Source organism: Lissotriton helveticus, chromosome 10, assembly GCF_964261635.1.
Source record: "Lissotriton helveticus chromosome 10, aLisHel1.1, whole genome shotgun sequence".
NCBI lineage: Eukaryota > Metazoa > Chordata > Amphibia > Caudata > Salamandridae > Lissotriton > Lissotriton helveticus.
The window spans coordinates 917,787,572-917,804,538 of record NC_136071.1 but is presented as its reverse complement, the minus strand read 5'-3'; the positions used below and the strand labels follow the sequence as shown (position 1 = coordinate 917,804,538).

The window sequence follows — 16,967 nt, the reverse complement described above, 5'->3', positions numbered from 1 at the left end:
GGGGACTCGAGGGGAGACCGGATGTGGGAGGATTCGTCAGATGGTGTCATCGTGCCTGCCAGCTATTGGGGACCGCCACAAACAACTTACCTTCCATCCCCGTTATTTTCACCGACCCACTTTGCTACCACATGGCATTTTGGGAGTTGTAGTTCCAAGATGTGAAAAAACTGCAACAGGTGAATGCGATCATCAAGGGGGAGGAGTGGACCCGTTGGAACTATTCTTAACTGCAGCAGGACATTCACGGTGATTCTTGGGTCTGGTGCAGGGCGTTGAAGAAGGAAATGTCTGAAATGCATTCGCCGCCACTGGAGCAAAGTCCTTGCCATTAAAGTCTCTTCAACCTGTTCCCCTGGGTTCCTGCTTCTTCCTTTCCAGGAAGAATTTACCCTCATATATATATATATATATATATATATATGTATATATATATACAGAACTTACCACCCGCCTTGCTCCTCTCCCGAACCTGATGCTGGACAGGTCCCGGGCTGATCACACTGCGCAGGCTCCAGATGCCAATTCCTGATACTGCTCTCATGCTGGAAATGGTAATCGCAGCTTAAGAAAAGAGCTGGGATTGCTCTGAGCGCCCTGGTTTGGCACTCAGACAGTGCCTGGTTGCCTATGGCTTTTCTCCACCCAGCTGTACAACACAGCTGGGTGGAGAAATCCCAGGTGCGCATGGCGGTTTGGTCGGCCTAAGACAGCTATTGTACAGAGTGCATGGCCTCGTCAAATGACACAGTTGATGGCAGCCACATGTAAGAAGAAAAATTAAATGATAATAAAATTGGTTTGTTATAATTGTATTTTCTTAAGTCTTCAACTCTGCTGCCATCTAGTTGGGCAACATTCCTCCACCATAACGGAGGCCCACCCCTGGTGTTGTCATCAACCGCGTAATTTCAGAAGTTGCACTGATGTTATCAATGAAGTCATAGTCATAGTGTCATGAGTGATGCAATAGCATGAAGTAATTAGTAGTGCATAGGTTGGACACAAGTTATAGTTAATTTAGTGCACAAGTTATAGTTACTTGAGATAACTATAGCTGGTGAATTTCAGTGGTTTTGTTTGTTTAGGACAGTATGCATGAACTTGTATTTTCATTTAACTTTAACGTTGCTTTAACCTTTGGGTTTTTTCAGTGAATTCCTAAGGTTTATTTAATATATAGTAGGATATTATTACAATTCCTAACTACAACGTCACTTTAACCTTTTGTTTTATTAAGGGAATTTTTATGCTTTTTATTACATAAAGTAAGATGTCTATCACTGTGTTGTGCATTGTGGGGTTGCATGGAGTAGGGTTGGGCACCAGCTGACTATGTGATTTAACAATATAAAGGGTGTAATTTTAAGTAATGCAGACCTATTGACTTTGTCAAATGGTCAGCACACCAAAATATAAAAAGTATACATATGAAAGAAACACCCGGGCGATGGGATCCCTGGGGATATAAAGGCTCGGTGGGCGGGGAGGGTGCACCCCGCCTTAATAAAAAAAATATGGCCGTGGGAATGGGGTCTTCGGGTGCCCATAGTGGTGGGAGAGATAGCCCACATGCCCCCTCCTTTTAATTGGGGATCAGCTTTTTATATGGTAATAAAATATTACTTTAAGTTAAACAAAAACTAGAAATTCACTGGAAAATGAAAGGTTTAGATGCATTTTAGTTAGGGGAAACTTTCAGTGACCACATAACATTTTAAACAATAACACTGACATTCACAAGTTATTGCAACTATAACTTGTGCCCGAAGGTAACTATAACTTGTGCCCTTGCCATGCACAGCTAATTACCCCCACATATTAAATCACTCAAAACGTGCTCTACAATATCATTGATAACATCACTGCAACATTTGAAATAACATCATTGATGAGAATACTGTGCATGGGGGGTGGCATCAGTACGTCTTATTAGTAGAAACGTCTTTTTGCTTCATTCTGTATGATCTGAAGCCTGTGGAGTTCATTCTTAGGTAGCTCTTTATAGGGGGTGTTGGTATAATTTAGTAGCCGCAGTTATAATGAGTTTTTATGCTTCTAATGAGAGAATAGGTAACATTTTCATAATAAATATGCATTTAGATACTACCATGCCTATTTGTGATTTTAAGGTAAGGTTGAAGACTCCCAGAACGGCAAGACTTTTTGCCTGTGCTTTGGGGAGAGTTGCTGTTCCCAGTTCTAGGGCACGGGGGCCAGTAATAATAGTTTCAGAAAGACATGTTGTTCTTGAGAATTAGAATCAGGGCCGGTCCTAGGATTTGCGAGGCCCTGGGCTAAAAGGGAACGTGCAAGGCCTCCTCTAATTCAGATAAGTGGCCCCTTGCAAGGAGACCATTCAGAGACACTGTGGGGGGCCCATTGTCCAGCATTTTTGCGCCCCCACAGTTTTACATTTTACTCCAGAAGCATTTCTCACACCTTCAGTCCGATAGGTGTGAGAATTGATTGCGGTCTAAAAGTTATATCTGTGGGGGCGCCAAAATGCTTGACAATGGGCCCCCCACAGTGTCTGTGAATGGTCTCCTTGCAATTGAGGGAGCGTCTCCCTCCCCTATGCCTCCAGACAGACACCATCCTTGAGAGGCCCGGGGAGGGGGCACCCTCCAATGGACCTTAATTGCAAGGCGACACCTTTTTTAAAATAGATCGCCAGGGAAACAACAGGACACATCACCAGTGCGTGGCCCCATGCTGGTGGGCTGAGTGCGAGGCCCTGTGCAGCCGCCCACGCTGCCCATGCCTATCGCCGGCCCTGATTAGAATCTCAGCTTTATCTGTTTTACTTTTAACTCATTACAATTCATTCAATTGACTATAAAGCACGCTGTCTCATCCACGTCAGCTCCGTCCTGAAAAGTTTTAAAGTGATCTGTCAAGCAGGGCCCAAGAAATAGAAGGGTTTGGGGGTCCAAAACGTGTTCTCATTCAATTTTCAATAGGAAAACTAGACATAGCTACAGCCAAACGGCTGACTAGAATCACACAAAATTTGGTAGAAAACTAGATTTAGGCTGAGAAATTGGGCTTTTTGAGATTTTGTTTAAATCCATTCAGTAGTTTTTGAGAAATTAAGGTTGAAAAAAATGTATATTACACACCATGGAAAATTGGTGGAGCTCTCAGATCTCAATATAAGATCTGATTGGCTTTCACCAAATCCACAAATATGTGGCAGCAGTCATTTTAGGACTCGGAAATTCAGTTGCATGCCCTAAACAAGCATTAGCAAAGCCAATAGGTCTCGCCTACGCAAGAGCTATTGGCCTTGTCAATGTGTTTAAGCCATGTTGTACACCACCATGGCTGCTGTTCAGCATTGCTAAAACATAGTGGCGCAGAGGAGAGTGGCGTGGAGTGTCATAGAGTAGAATGGCAAAGAGTGAAGTAAAGTGTTGTAGAGTGGAGTGGCAGAGAGTGTCATGTATTGGAGTGGCATAGTATGAAGTTGGTAAGAGTGGCAGACAGTAGAGCTGCATTGAGAAAAGTGGACTCATGTAGAGTGTTGTAGAGTGCAGTGGTATTGAGTGCAGTATAATTTAATTCAACTACGCAGAATACAGTGGTGTAGATTAGAGTAGTGCATAGTACAGTGCAGTGTGGCAGAGTGCAGTAGCACAGAGTGGAGTGGCACAGAGTAGAGTGGAGCAGAGTAGAGTACATTAGAGTGGTGTAGAGTGCAGTGGCATAGAGCACAGTGTCATAAAGTAGTGTGGAATAGAGTGGTGCAGAGTGTAGTGGCGTAGAGCTGAGTGAATCAGAGGACAGTGGCGCAGAGTAGAGTCGAGTGGCATAGAGTGCAGTGGTGTGGAGTGCAGAGTAGAGCAGAGTGGCAAAGAGTACAGTGGCGCATAGTGGTGCAGAGTAGAGTAGCATAGAGTGGTGCAGAGTAGAGTATAGTGCAGAGTGCAGTGGCATAGAGCACAGTGGCGTAGAGTGCAGTAGTGCAGAGTAGAGCAGCTTAGAGTTCAGTGGCAAAGAGTGCAATGTTGTAGAGTAGAGTGTCAGAGTGCAGTGGTGAGGAGTGGAGTAAAGTGGCGAAGAGAGCAATGTCGTAGAGTGCAGTCACAAAGTGCGGTTATGTAGTGAGCATTGGCATAGAGTGCAGTGGTTAAGAGTAGAGTGGGGTACAGTGCCGCGGCATAGAGTGGAGCAATGCAGGGTGGATTAGAGTAGGCATAAAGTAGATTGTTTCAGAGTAAAGTGAAGTGACATAGAATAGAGTGGTGCAAGTAGAGTGAATTTGTGCAGAGTGGCATACAGTGTTATGGCATAGAGAAAAGTGGTGTAGAGTCCAGTGGTACAGAGTAGATTAGTGGGGTGTACAGTGTATTGGCGTGGAGTACAGGGGCATAGAGTTGAGTGGAACAGAGTAAAGTGCATTAGCGTAGAATGTATTGGCACAGCGTGCAGTGGCGTAGAGTGCAGTGGCGTAGAGTGCAGTATTGCATAGTGTCGTACAGTACAGTGGCATAGAGTGGAGTTGTTCAGAGTAGATTGATGTGGCCTAGACTGTAGTGGTGTAGAGTGCAGTGGCGAAGAGTGCAGTGGTATAGAGCAGAGTGGTGAAGAGTGCATTGGCATAGAGTAGAGTGGTACAGGGTAGAATAAAGAGGTAGAGAGTGCTCTGGCATAAAGTGCAGTGGCGTAGAATAGAGTGGTGCAGAGAGCAGTGGAGTGGAGTGGTGTAAAGTGGATTAGTGCAGAGTAGAATGCAGTGGTGTGGAGTAGTGCAGAGTAGAGTGGAGTGGTGTAGAGTGGAGTATTCATGGTATGGTAGTGCACTGCCACTACAGACAACACATTTCAATTGAAGTGACCTTTACATTTGCACAGACATACTAGTTTACTAATATACAGTGCAAAGACAAAACTGTGGGGAAATTGCATCACTGAGTGTAATGCTTTGTTTTGATCATAATAAAGTATTTGTTTCCAACACACTTCAGAAATAACAAAAAATGTACTTCATTTGAGTTCCGAATTCTGATATATTCTGAAATACTGACACTGTTTATTTAAATGTTGCTGTGTGCTAGAAAAAACCTCTTTCTTGCCCCCAGTATCCATCAAGAATGTCTGGTCTTTGAATGCACAGCAAATGTGAGGAGATAAGAACAAGATTTAGAGGCCTGTTTACAGAATGGGAGCACTCAGAAGGATAGTGCAAGTAAGGTTTGAGCAAGGGAAGGTACAAACCTATGGCCTAAAAAGCTTATAACAAAATGTTTAGGGGGTAGGGTAGGGATATCCTGCCACCCTAGACCCGGTGGGGGGTCCCAGAGGTACCCACCATGGGGCCAAATACACATTCATTTTTATTGGCACTGTGGATCTGCTGAGGATCCACTGCTCCAATAAATAAAAATGCAAGTTCTTGTCTGTTTTCAAAATTAAATGAGCCCTGGGACCAGGGCCTGGGGGTCAGCAGTTTGGTATTTTACGGACAGGGGATCACATCGCCCCCTACCCAAGCCTTCTTTAGGCCCCTGGAACTCCACCTCTCAGGGACGCTTTAATTATAATTGTGAGGTGGAGCGCAGCCTCCCTGAGCCTTAATTATGCCATCTACCGGAGCAAAAAGTGTTTTTTAGGGGGTGGGGTTAAACAGCCCCCCTCACGTAGCCTCTTATCTTGTGGCTGAATTCAACTTTTTGGGGAGTGGGCACCCAGGCCCTCTCGCTGAGCTAGTCACTGGCACCAGGGTTCCCATTCCCCAAGGTCTGATGTGAGCAATGTCCAGGGTACCCTTATCCCATAGGATACTGCAGTTCTCTGCCCACAGTCCCCCGGGCAAGAAACACAACTTTGCTCAGAAGTAATGCTGCTCCCGCATGGACGGGAGCAAAGCAATGAAGCTGGACTACCATGGTTTCTGGCTGGGGAGTGGGTAGGGTCCACTGGGGCATTGGGGCATTGCAGCTGTTGTGGGTGCCATGTTTGGGCATTGGGCACCCACTAAAAAATAATAGTCATCTCCTGCCAACACTCTCTATGGGTGCTGGCTGTGTTATATGATCCAGTTAGGCCCATGTAGCGAATCAGCTTATTTTTTATATTGTCCTCACAAATAACATTTTCAGCTGTGACCTTTTGCACATATTTACATGCATGACAATGTTGGATTAGTTTCCCTGAAACTAAACTTGTTTGCACATCTAGCTTCGCACAACATTATCACAACGCCCTGAACATCATGTAAAAGGTCTTGTTTGCACTATGTACAAATGTCATCCCTATCCTCATCCGCGGGGCGACAGGGCTATCTACATATCCATAACATCACTAATCTATACACACATCACAAGGCTACTTTCTAGCATAAAAGATGAGCATCCTGATAGATTAGCAGAGGAGGCACTTCCGCTGACAACGAGGGTCCCTGCATACTGAGACTTCAGCCTGCAGTGGTCTGACATCTCCTGAGGGGTGTCCAGTTTGTGACCAAGACGGGGTCCTTCATCATATCCCATCAGGTAATGGGGTTGGATCGTCCCTTGGGGGGATTCTTGGCTCTATACCTACATAGATTCTAGTTACACCTAGAGTGGGGTTCGCATAGTAGGAGTACACTTGATTACTGCCTTTTTTATATGCCTACATGTATTCATTGTTTTAGCACCATGGTAGAACTACAGCTACTATTTACACTTTTGGTGCTTGTAATCACATTTATCAGCTTCTGTCTACTAATCATTGCAGCAGACATATTTTATCCAAGAATAATGTTAGTTCAATAAATATTATTAAAAACTTCCCACTGTATATTCTCTGTATATTTTTCTGAGAAAAAGTGAGCACGAGTGACTGAGTGAAAGGTTCTGTACTATTTCCATAATCCCTGAGGGGTCAGGGTTGTCATGTTGAGTGTTTACCAGACTACCATTTGCTCCCTGGTAAGGTAAGGGGGGCTTACTGTGGCACTGTGAGCTAGCTAGTCTCTTGGCCAACATATTCTGTGGGGTGTCCGGAATCAGTCTTGGCACCAAGCCCCTAGTTTATGTTGTCAACACAATGCACAAATCTTATGGATTGGTAGGAACTACACAACAGCTAGGGAGCTGGCATGGATCACAGGCGACTTGAGGCTCCCCTTTGGCCTCCAACTAAAAAACATGCATAGTTGCCCTAGGTGGGAACTCAGCGCTGTAACAAAAATAAAAAATAAAATAATAAATTAGCGTCAGGATTTTCTAATTTATTATTCACTGCTCCTGCAAGGAGCATCGCATAGTGCCCTGCAAGGGCTTTTTTATTTATATGTTTTCTTCCTGGTGGTGCTCTAGAAGGAGCAGCGGCACCACCAAACACTTTTTTATATTGAGGAGGCAGCATGGAGCACACCAGCCCCAAGCAACATTAAAAACAAAACGCAGCAAGGTTTCTGGGTCATTAAATACTTTATTAAAAATAAATGTAGACAATCACAATTATTAAACGTTGCAACATATTAAATTATGAAGTATATAGTTGGTTATATATATCGGTGCTTTTTTGACAAAGCCCATGGGTCTGCTTAATATATTTTGCTGTGTTGCCATCTTGATAAAGCCAATAGTCCCGTCGCCACAGGCCTGGCCCTGCACCCAACTTCATTCCACGCATGGAGATGAACATCATATTGTACTTTTTGTTTTAAATATAGAAAGTAACTGAATAAACACAAAGATTATAGTGATGTATAGCCAAAAATGGTAATAATAAGTTAATTTACATTTTTTTTAAATCCTTCAAAATTCAATGTAAAAAATAAAGGTTAAGAGAACTAATATGCAAAAAAATCCTTAGTGAATTGCCATCATTATTTTAATCATTGACTTATTTATTTACACCTTCAGCTAAAGAGCATTTAATGAAAGAATAACAAAGTCCATGTGGAAAGAATATAATAACTTATACACAACTATATTAAAAAAAAAGAAAATCCGAAGGAAGAAAATAAGGGGGGGAAATGACAAAAGAAAGAATGAGGAGGAGTAAAGAATAGAAACCAGAGCCAACTATTAACAGAAACCACCAGAAATTCTGGGTTGATATCCTGTGATTCAGTTTCACTCAGATGCAACTGGACATTCCTTAACATCATGTGTACCACCCAGTCATGCATGGGAGGCGGATGAGTCATGTTTAGCAGCTGCACATTGATTTCAGTTTCTTCTCACAAAGTAACCAAGCCTCTCCCAGATTAAGTACCATTTTAGGTGTAACATTATAAAATAAATACATTCAAATGTTCAAATACCTTTAGAAAAAAATCAATACACTGTGGAACCTTCAAAATAAAATAAATAAATAAATAAACATTGATGTACACATCAGATGAGTCCAAAAATATGTTTGCATATCCTACCCGTCGTTTCAGTCAATGTCTTATTCATTTACGACTGTGGGCGCCATTTTGGGTTGGGCAGTCGGCCTGGAACATCTTAGCCACTCCCCCCTGATCCCATCACTATTTAGATGGCTCCCTCTCGTCAGCGCAGCGGACGAGCGCAGCGGGCGCGACGTAGGCGCGCCGGAGTCGCGCCAGAGTTAAGCCCGTCTGCGCCCGTCCGCGGCTGGCCGGGGCCCGGGCCTGGTCACCCTGCCCAAACTTCCATTAGGTACTCTTCGGCAACGCTTCACTCTCTCTGGCACCCCCGCTTCCCGCCAACCCTTGCACTGGAACGCATTGGCTCACTTGGCCTACGCAACCCCAACCCGGTTCCCCCGCGCCCTGACACTCCCTTCCCTCAGCTTCATCACTCCCTTCCCATCCTTATTAGGCCGCCCCCTAGACCTGTTAATACTCCCCTTCGCACCCCCGATACCCCCAAACCCGGTACATCTGCGATCCTCCTTAACACCAGGTCTGCGGTGGGGCACCAACTTGAGCTTTTCCATCTGCTCGACTCACGGCAGCCTGACCTGCTTTTCCTCACGGAAACATGGTTCAGGGACGATTCGCTACCCAGCCTGTTGTCCATATTACCTCCCACTTACTCGGCCATCAGGAGGGACCGCCTAGGGGGGAAGACTGGGGGCGGCGTGGCCCTAATTACCCGCACGGACTTCCTCTTCCAAACCCTACCGTCCCCTGTGATTCCGGCTGTGGACTGCTTAGTAGTCCGCTCCATTTCTTTTGGGGTACCCCTAACCTGTGTACTTCTCTACCGCCCGCCTAAGCCCACCCCTGATTTTTTACCAGCTATTGAGGATCTTCTGGCCACGCTCGTGGTGAACAACTCCGCTATACTACTACTCGGAGATCTGAATTATTGGCCGAATGACCAAGCTGAAGACACTAGATCCAAGGAGTTCACGGCTTTGCTTACTAGCCTAAACTTCCTTCCTCAGCTTCGCACGGCTACCCACATCAAAGGTCACCAACTTGACCAAATTTGGTCCCTTAACATCCCCATGGATCTTCCAACTATCGCTCCGTGCTCTTGGTCCGACCATTCCCTCATTTCCTTTACGGCCGACCTCGGACGGCCGCCTAAACCCCCTCTGCCCAAAAACATCTGGGCCAGAAAGTGGGACAAGGCGGTCCTCCCCGCGGTTTGCTCTGCCCTTGCGGCAACCAGTCCAGAGCTCAACGACCTCTCCCTTCCCACTCAGCTCTCCGCCATTAACAACTGGCTGCTAAAGGCGTGTAACTCCACCGTCCCCCTTAAGAGAGTGACTATTAAACGCGCTCATGCGGCTAACCGTTGGTTTACCCCTGCCTTAAGGGACAAAAAGCTTGCCACCCGCAGAGCCGAACGTGCCTGGCGCCGCTCCTACTGCCCCCTGCTTAAAACTTACTTCTGTCAGTCTATGAAAGAGTACAAACATGACATCCTAAAAGCTAAGATGGAGTACTTCTCAGGGAGAATTCTGACAGCAGATAACCAGCCAAAAGAGATCTTTGCCACTGTTCATGAGCTTGCTGCTTCCGACAGGGCGACCCCTAAAATCCCTCCATCTCAAACTCTGTGCAACTCCCTTAATTCTTATTTTTTTGAGAAGATTGCCCTTATCAAGGCCAACATCCCCCCCTCACTTTTGGTTCCTTCCCCTGCCCTTCCTACCCTCCCCATCCCCTCACTCATTGAGTTCCCCCTCCTCACCCGAGACTCCCTGCTCCCCCTCCTGGCCCGGATCAAATCGGGCTCCCCCCAGGATATAGGCCCTGCATTTGCTCTTAAAGAGCTCTTCTCCAATTGCTACTCTCCTCCTCTTACCTTTATTAACCACTCCCTTAGTATCGGCACCGTCCCCTCCGCTCACAAGTCGGCAGTTGTCATCCCTATTTTGAAAAAGGCAAGGGCGGACCCATCTTTGCCCTCCAACTACCGCCCTATCTCCCTCCTCCCTTACCTTGCGAAGGTCTCAGAGGCTCACGTCACCAGGTCTCTCAGTTCCTTCGTAGAATCCACGGGCGCCCTCTCCACCCGACAGGCGGGCTTCCGCCCGCTGCATTCAACCGAGAAGGTAGTGGTGTCGGTGATGGATCAATTAAGGGAGGGGATTGACACTGGCCGACCACAGGCCCTAGTCCTGTTAGATCTGTCCGCCGCGTTTGACACGGTGGACCATGACATCTTGTTAACCCGTGTCCAAGCGGCGGGCATTGGGGGCACGGCCTTTGCCTGGCTTCGCTCCTTTTTGACCGATAGGGAGCAGGCCGTCCAACTTGCTAACTTCACGGCCCCCTCCAGGAGGGTGACCTGTGGAGTTCCACAAGGCTCCTCCCTATCCCCTTTATTATTTAACTTATACATCTCACCCCTCATTTTTTCTTTACAGCAGATGGAGGTCTCGGTGTTCAACTACGCCGATGACCTCCAACTTATTTTCAACCTTTCATCCTCCCCTTCCTCGTCTTCCAATTTCCAGAAGGTTATGCTTTTCATCCAAGGGTGGATGAACTGCAACCACCTCAAATTAAACCCGGACAAGACCGAGCTGGTCCTGACGGGGGGTGGTTGCAGTCCTTGGTCCCCTTCCTTCTGGCCCCCTTCCCTCGGTTCCCCCCCCCCCCCAGCCCTTAAAGTCAAAACTCTGGGTATTTTCATTAATCCACAGCTCACCCTCCACACTCAGATCAGTTCTGTGGTGTCTGCCTGTTTCTTTTCCCTCCGGACTATCCGGAGGGTTTCACGTTTTTTTTCTGCTGCCGCACTCAAACTCATTCTCATGGCCATGGTGCTGTCGCGCCTTGACTATGGGAATGTTATTCTTAACGGTGCCCCGGCTTACCTTATCCACCGACTCCAACTGATTCAAAATCAGGCGGCTCGCCTGATTTTTGGGCTCCCCAGGTCCAATCACACGACCCCCTTGCTTCAGTCCCTCCACTGGCTCCCTGTGAGGGAGAGGGCGCTCTTCAAGCTGGGCTGCATTACCTACCAGGCCAGATCTGGGACCGCCCCCACCTTCTTGTGCGAAGCTATCTCTCCATATCTTCCGTCTAGAGAACTTCGCTCCACTCACCTGGCCCTTCTGTCAGTTCCTCGTTTTAGGAAACAGAAGGCCGGGGGGGCCAGATTTGCTGTGCTGGCTCCATCCTTTTGGAACTCACTTCCACCTGCCCTCAGGATGTCTCCCTCCTATCTGGAGTTTCGTAAGCAATTGAAGACCTTCTTGTTCTCCAGATCCGTCGCAGCTTAATCCGCTTCCCACTGATCCTCGGCTATCTAGCGCCATGAAACCGTTTTCGGTATAAGAGCGCTCTATAAATATTTTAAAATTCAAATTTACACATTTGATCTTGCCATTTTGGGTCATTTAAAAACATATTCATCTTCTTTTAGGAGTTGATGAATCAAGCTCTTATCTTTAGTGTGAGGAGTGACCCTATGTCTAAAATGCCATCCCTGTCTTTTCCTCCATAAATGACATACAGACAGTGTCTCACCTAAGCAAAATTCCTAAAGCAAGTCGCCTTGTCGAGATTTAACAGTGGCTTTTCTGTTACTTGCTTCACTTCAACATATCCATGCATCTATTCATAGAACATTCAACTGCAACTTCCAATCTGAAGAATAAACCTCCTGTTTAACCCCTCCCATGCTGGTGATGGAACCGCTCCGTCACCAGCCACGGACGCGCTGTGCTGATGATGGAGCGGTTCCGTCACGGCCCGCTCGGCGCACCTGCGCGGCGCGGATTCCGTGCCTGCGCTGGATGTTCTATTGAGTGGGCGGGGCAGTGACAGAAGCGCTCCGTCATAAGCACAGCGCACCCGAGGCTCGTGACGGAGCGGTTCCGTCACGAGCATGGGAGCGCCGCGCGGCCCCCCAATCCCCTAGCACTGCGGCGGAATAGCCGCCGCAGCGAAGGGGTTAAAGGCTACAATGTTCTTGTCCATCCAGCAATCATCCTCTACTTGGTGCTTTGCAAAAGTAATGATTTGTTTTGTGTATCCCTTTATACAGTATGCTTTTATACGATATAAATATACGGTGTTGCTATTAGCCAATGCAATAGTTTTCAATTTGCCAACATTAGAAGAATAGAAGGCAGACGTGACATGCCAGGATTAGATATCTTGGCCGTAAGGTAAACACAAATGTCGATGGAGGGTATTTAACTCACTGCCTGGATACCAGACACAAAAACAAGCATTTACAATGCAACGGTTTCGGCTTTGGAAAAGTTTGAGCTATTGGCATTGTAAATGACAAAATTTGTATTTATGTGTTGGTTTTGAAAACAGATAAATGAATGGCATTGTCATTTACATTGCTAATAGCTCTAACTTTTCCAAAGGCGAAACCGTTGGATTGTAAATGCTTGTTCTGTAATAATGGCCCATAGGGCGTTATACCATATGCACCCTGAGTTGTCGAGCTAGGGATCCGCTAAAATGGGGGTGGGGGTCTTGTCCCCATCTGCTCTCCGTGCCTAGCCACGTCCCGGGCCTGCAACAGCAGAGACATCTAGAAACCAGAGACCGTATTGACCGTCTCGGCCCGAAGCCTCAGGGAGAATCCCTGCAGATTAGCCGGCCTGACAATTGTTCCACTTAAGAGCTAAATTAATTAATTAATTAATTAATTGCAAGTTTATATAGCGCTAGGATCGACTCCCGGAGGAGTATCTCCGCGCTTCGACCGCTGCGAAACCCTTCCTGGCTTCCCTGAGAGATGGTCCCTTAATGGGTACCTCCAGGGTGAGACCAGGCATCCCCGGCGGTCTGGTGGGGCCGTTAGTGAAGATGAGGCAAGCTAATGCCCAGAGTTGCCGAGTGTGATCGCTGATCAGAGTGGGCACCAAGGCGAGAGAATTATCGAGTCCGCTGACCCTGGTCCAGAAACCTGCCGCGTCGGGAATCGAACCCTGGTCCCGGGCCGTCCTCTGCTCTCGGGTCTGCCGCCTCTAACCAGTGAGCCACACTACTTCATATAAATAAATATTTCCACCCACGGCTTGTTCCGTGTCAATACCAATTTATAGAGATCCACTGTAGGCAGACACCGTCGGCTGCAGGCTTCAGAGTGGAATCTGCAGATCTGTGGTTAGTAAAGAGTAAACACCAAGTGACGCCTTTCCTTATAAGGAGTGCGCACGTTACGTCAGTTTTATAAATACAACCGTCGCTGACGTAGTGTACATCACTTACCAATCATAGTGTATGTGCGCGTATGATGTTAAGATGTGGGCAGATACGATAATGGAGTTATATCTGCACCTTTTTGTCTCTTAAAGACAGAATGCACCAATTAATAAGCAAAATTGACTCCTGAAGGCAAATGATAATTCTTTGTCAAATCTAATTACAAAACAAAAGTTGAATGAACCTTTGAAGATCCGCTTTACAAGGAGAAGCTGACACTGCAATTATATTTTCTAGATTTTAACATGGGCACAATCAATCAAAAAGCATTAAACTTTAATGACAGTGTTAGCCAGCTCTGATAATCAAATTAGATTCTACGTGTGGAGTTATTGCAATTAAAGGAAAGTTACCATCTCAGAGCTAAAGCGGTGTAGTCATCTGCAGTGCAGACTAAGTCATGGTGAAAGAACATTAGACGAAACTATAAATGTTGACATTTATCACATTTATAGCCATTTGTCAAATGTCATGATGCAATAACAGTTCGTGCAGAGAGCCTGTGATTATGTTAAAGTTAAAAAGGAAAAGTATTGGGAGATGATGACACAAAGTGTGAGGGGTGGGGAGGAGGCAGTGGCATTTCGTGTCCCATCCCCCCCACCCCCTTTCCCACAGAGTACTGAGCCCCCCTTAGGACTATGGGTTGTCTCACTCTTGTTTGTGAGCAAGGGGTTCTTACCCAGAAGGACTAGGGCTACCCGTGCCCCCTATTGAGAACACCCCCCACACAGACACAAATCGAACTTTCCTCCTCTTAAACACCGCCGGAACTAAAGCGCTCATCGTTCAGCAAGAGCGGCCTCGGCAGTATATAAACTAAATATCGCTTAGCTGTGCAGTGTGCCCTTCTATATGTTTATGTGCGTGCGTTCACCAGCTGCAAGGACGTTCACGCTGTTTACTTCTCCGGGGGTCGAGGGTTTGCGCTAGCATTGCGTCCTGTTTTATTCCCGCCTTTGATGTTTTGGTTACATTCAATATATGGCGCCCATTCATTTTTATTCAAACCATGAACAGGATGGCCCTGCTCTAGTGTGCACTGTGCCTGTTGAACTCAACGTTCACAATTTTGTGAATATTCAATGTAACCATTAATATATCAGCGCTGTTCGTAATCAACTCCAAAACATCCTTCCTCTGCCACTACACAACTACAATACTAGGAAACTCACCGCCGCTTTAATCAACCGGAATCACCTTCGTGACAATCTATGCAAACGGGATGATCGGGACGCTAAATCTTTAACATCTGCAACTAGATGTATAGTAACCATTAGTCATAGTGCGGAGTATATAATTACTCTTCATGTGTTGTTTTGAACTACGCACTCACCCGTAGTGTATATGAAAGGTGACACTACATAAGGCTGTACAACTACTTCAAGGTCCACACTTCTTTTCTATGTAGTCCGTTGCGAAAATAAACTATAGACCGCTTGTTATACCTGAAAAACTATTCAGTAACAACATTTCAAACCACGATTATCTCTCAAATTACTTCCAAGGTACTGGACCCGTGTACATAAGAGTGTGTTCTTAATCTCCAACTGTTCCCGATATACCGCTAAGATTCCACATACGTTGCCACTATAAATAATAAACAAAATACATTTGTAAACTCTCTCTATCGACCATTCCTGCCTCCTAGTCTCTTGTTAGATCGTGTATTTTCGCACTTACTTTGAAGTGTTACACGATTGTTCTCAACGTTTGTTGTTCCCGCTGCTGACTGCTGGCTACGCTCCGCTTTGCCTGTTATTCACTTCAAATGCCAAAACCTCCATTACGGCCAGTTAACCGTACGTGCAACATCACGTGACGAAAGAATGCTGGGATTTGTAGTTTAAATTTCCGAATTACGTTTAAGACCCTTATCTGGCCCCGATTATACATATTGTTCATCTACTTGCGTATCTCTTGCTGATCATCCCTTCCAGTACCTAAAAAATACTGAAAAGGAGCCCCATCCTTAATCGTGTGTGTAATCCTCTCTGCCCTTTTGTGCGAACATACATGCAACACCCAAATGTTTTCATTTTTAATCACAGAGACCTGCGGACGGAGTCGTGGAGAACGTTCGGGCTCAAAGGCTCCGTAGAGACGACCCCAGTGTGCGCCACACACTCTTGCAGCCGCTCAGCTGCTTCAGAAGGCGAAGCTTTTCCGGTAAACACTGGGAGGTGCTCACCTGGAGTAGTGAGGCTGGGTACGTGATGTGGCATCCCCGGCTCGAGTCTCTGCGTCGGCTAAACATCGTGTGATTCTGTGCAAACTACTTAATCTCCCCGTGCCTAAAACCCTTGCTCAATGTATCTAGTGCTCACGCTCCAATACCTTCGGGACCAGTTCGCTCTAAATAAAACTGCAAAACAATCTTAAAACAAGCCGAGCAACATCGCAAAATGCATTTGAGGACACATACACTTGTACCAGAATGTGTAACATAAACAGGGGCACAGCGGCAGCCACTTTACCGTTCTGCTCCTTGACGCTTCAGTTTGCTGCGGAGGTCGGATTCCGCCCGGGATCCAAGTAGCCAATAAAACAAGGTCATTTTGGGATTCGGGGGCGTGTTTGCGTGCTCTCCCCTTCCCATTGGCTGGAAGGTAAAATTCCAGCCAATGGGAAGAGGAGAGGGCGTGACTTAAAAAAAGACACGGAAACGCCCCCGAATCGCGTCAAGGCGGGCCCTGAACTGAGTGACGCTCCTCTCCTCCAATGGCTGGCCAGGATTTACGAGGCCAGCCAATGGAGAAGAGGGGCGTGTTCAGCCCCCATACTACAGACAAAAGATTTCGGCTCCGCCCACTGCTTACGCAGTGCGACGGTAGCCGAAACCTAACAACATTCCCTTCTATTCCAGCATGACCTCAGACATGTGAACGAATATCTTTTCCTGAAAATAAGTCATCTTCTTGTAGCTCCTATATCTTGCATTTGGGGTTTATCGATTTTTACAAACAACTTCTTTTTTTATATAAAAGCATAGGTAAAAAGCAGACTGAGGGCCTTTTTTTTATCCTTTGCCATTATTTTTTCTCACTTCTTGTCACTTGTAACAGCCATGTTTACACGTAGGGCCGAGGCAGAGGTCTTTACTTATACCTATATATTCGCTATTTCCTCAGCTTTTTCAATCCAGAAAACACAATTCTAACCTTAGCACCTGCATGTACGAAAACTCTTTCTACAAGAACCCTCAACCAAAATCTCACTATATTAATCGATTAAAATTACTACCAGGGCCCCCTCTAAATCAAGCAACAAGATACCTATTTTCTATTGGCACATTTGCTCTGCTTTTTTAAATGAACACAATATTTTACTGTAAGCGTAAAACAAAGGCCAGGAAGGCCACATA

General features: G+C 46.1%; 1 protein-coding gene across 1 annotated transcript in view; it reads right to left on the bottom strand.

The window, feature by feature from the left end:
- The window catches only part of ST8SIA6 (ST8 alpha-N-acetyl-neuraminide alpha-2,8-sialyltransferase 6), a 478,017-nt gene that overhangs the window by 349,832 nt on the left and 111,218 nt on the right, over nucleotides 1-16,967 (bottom strand). The gene's annotated exons all lie outside the window — the stretch shown is intronic.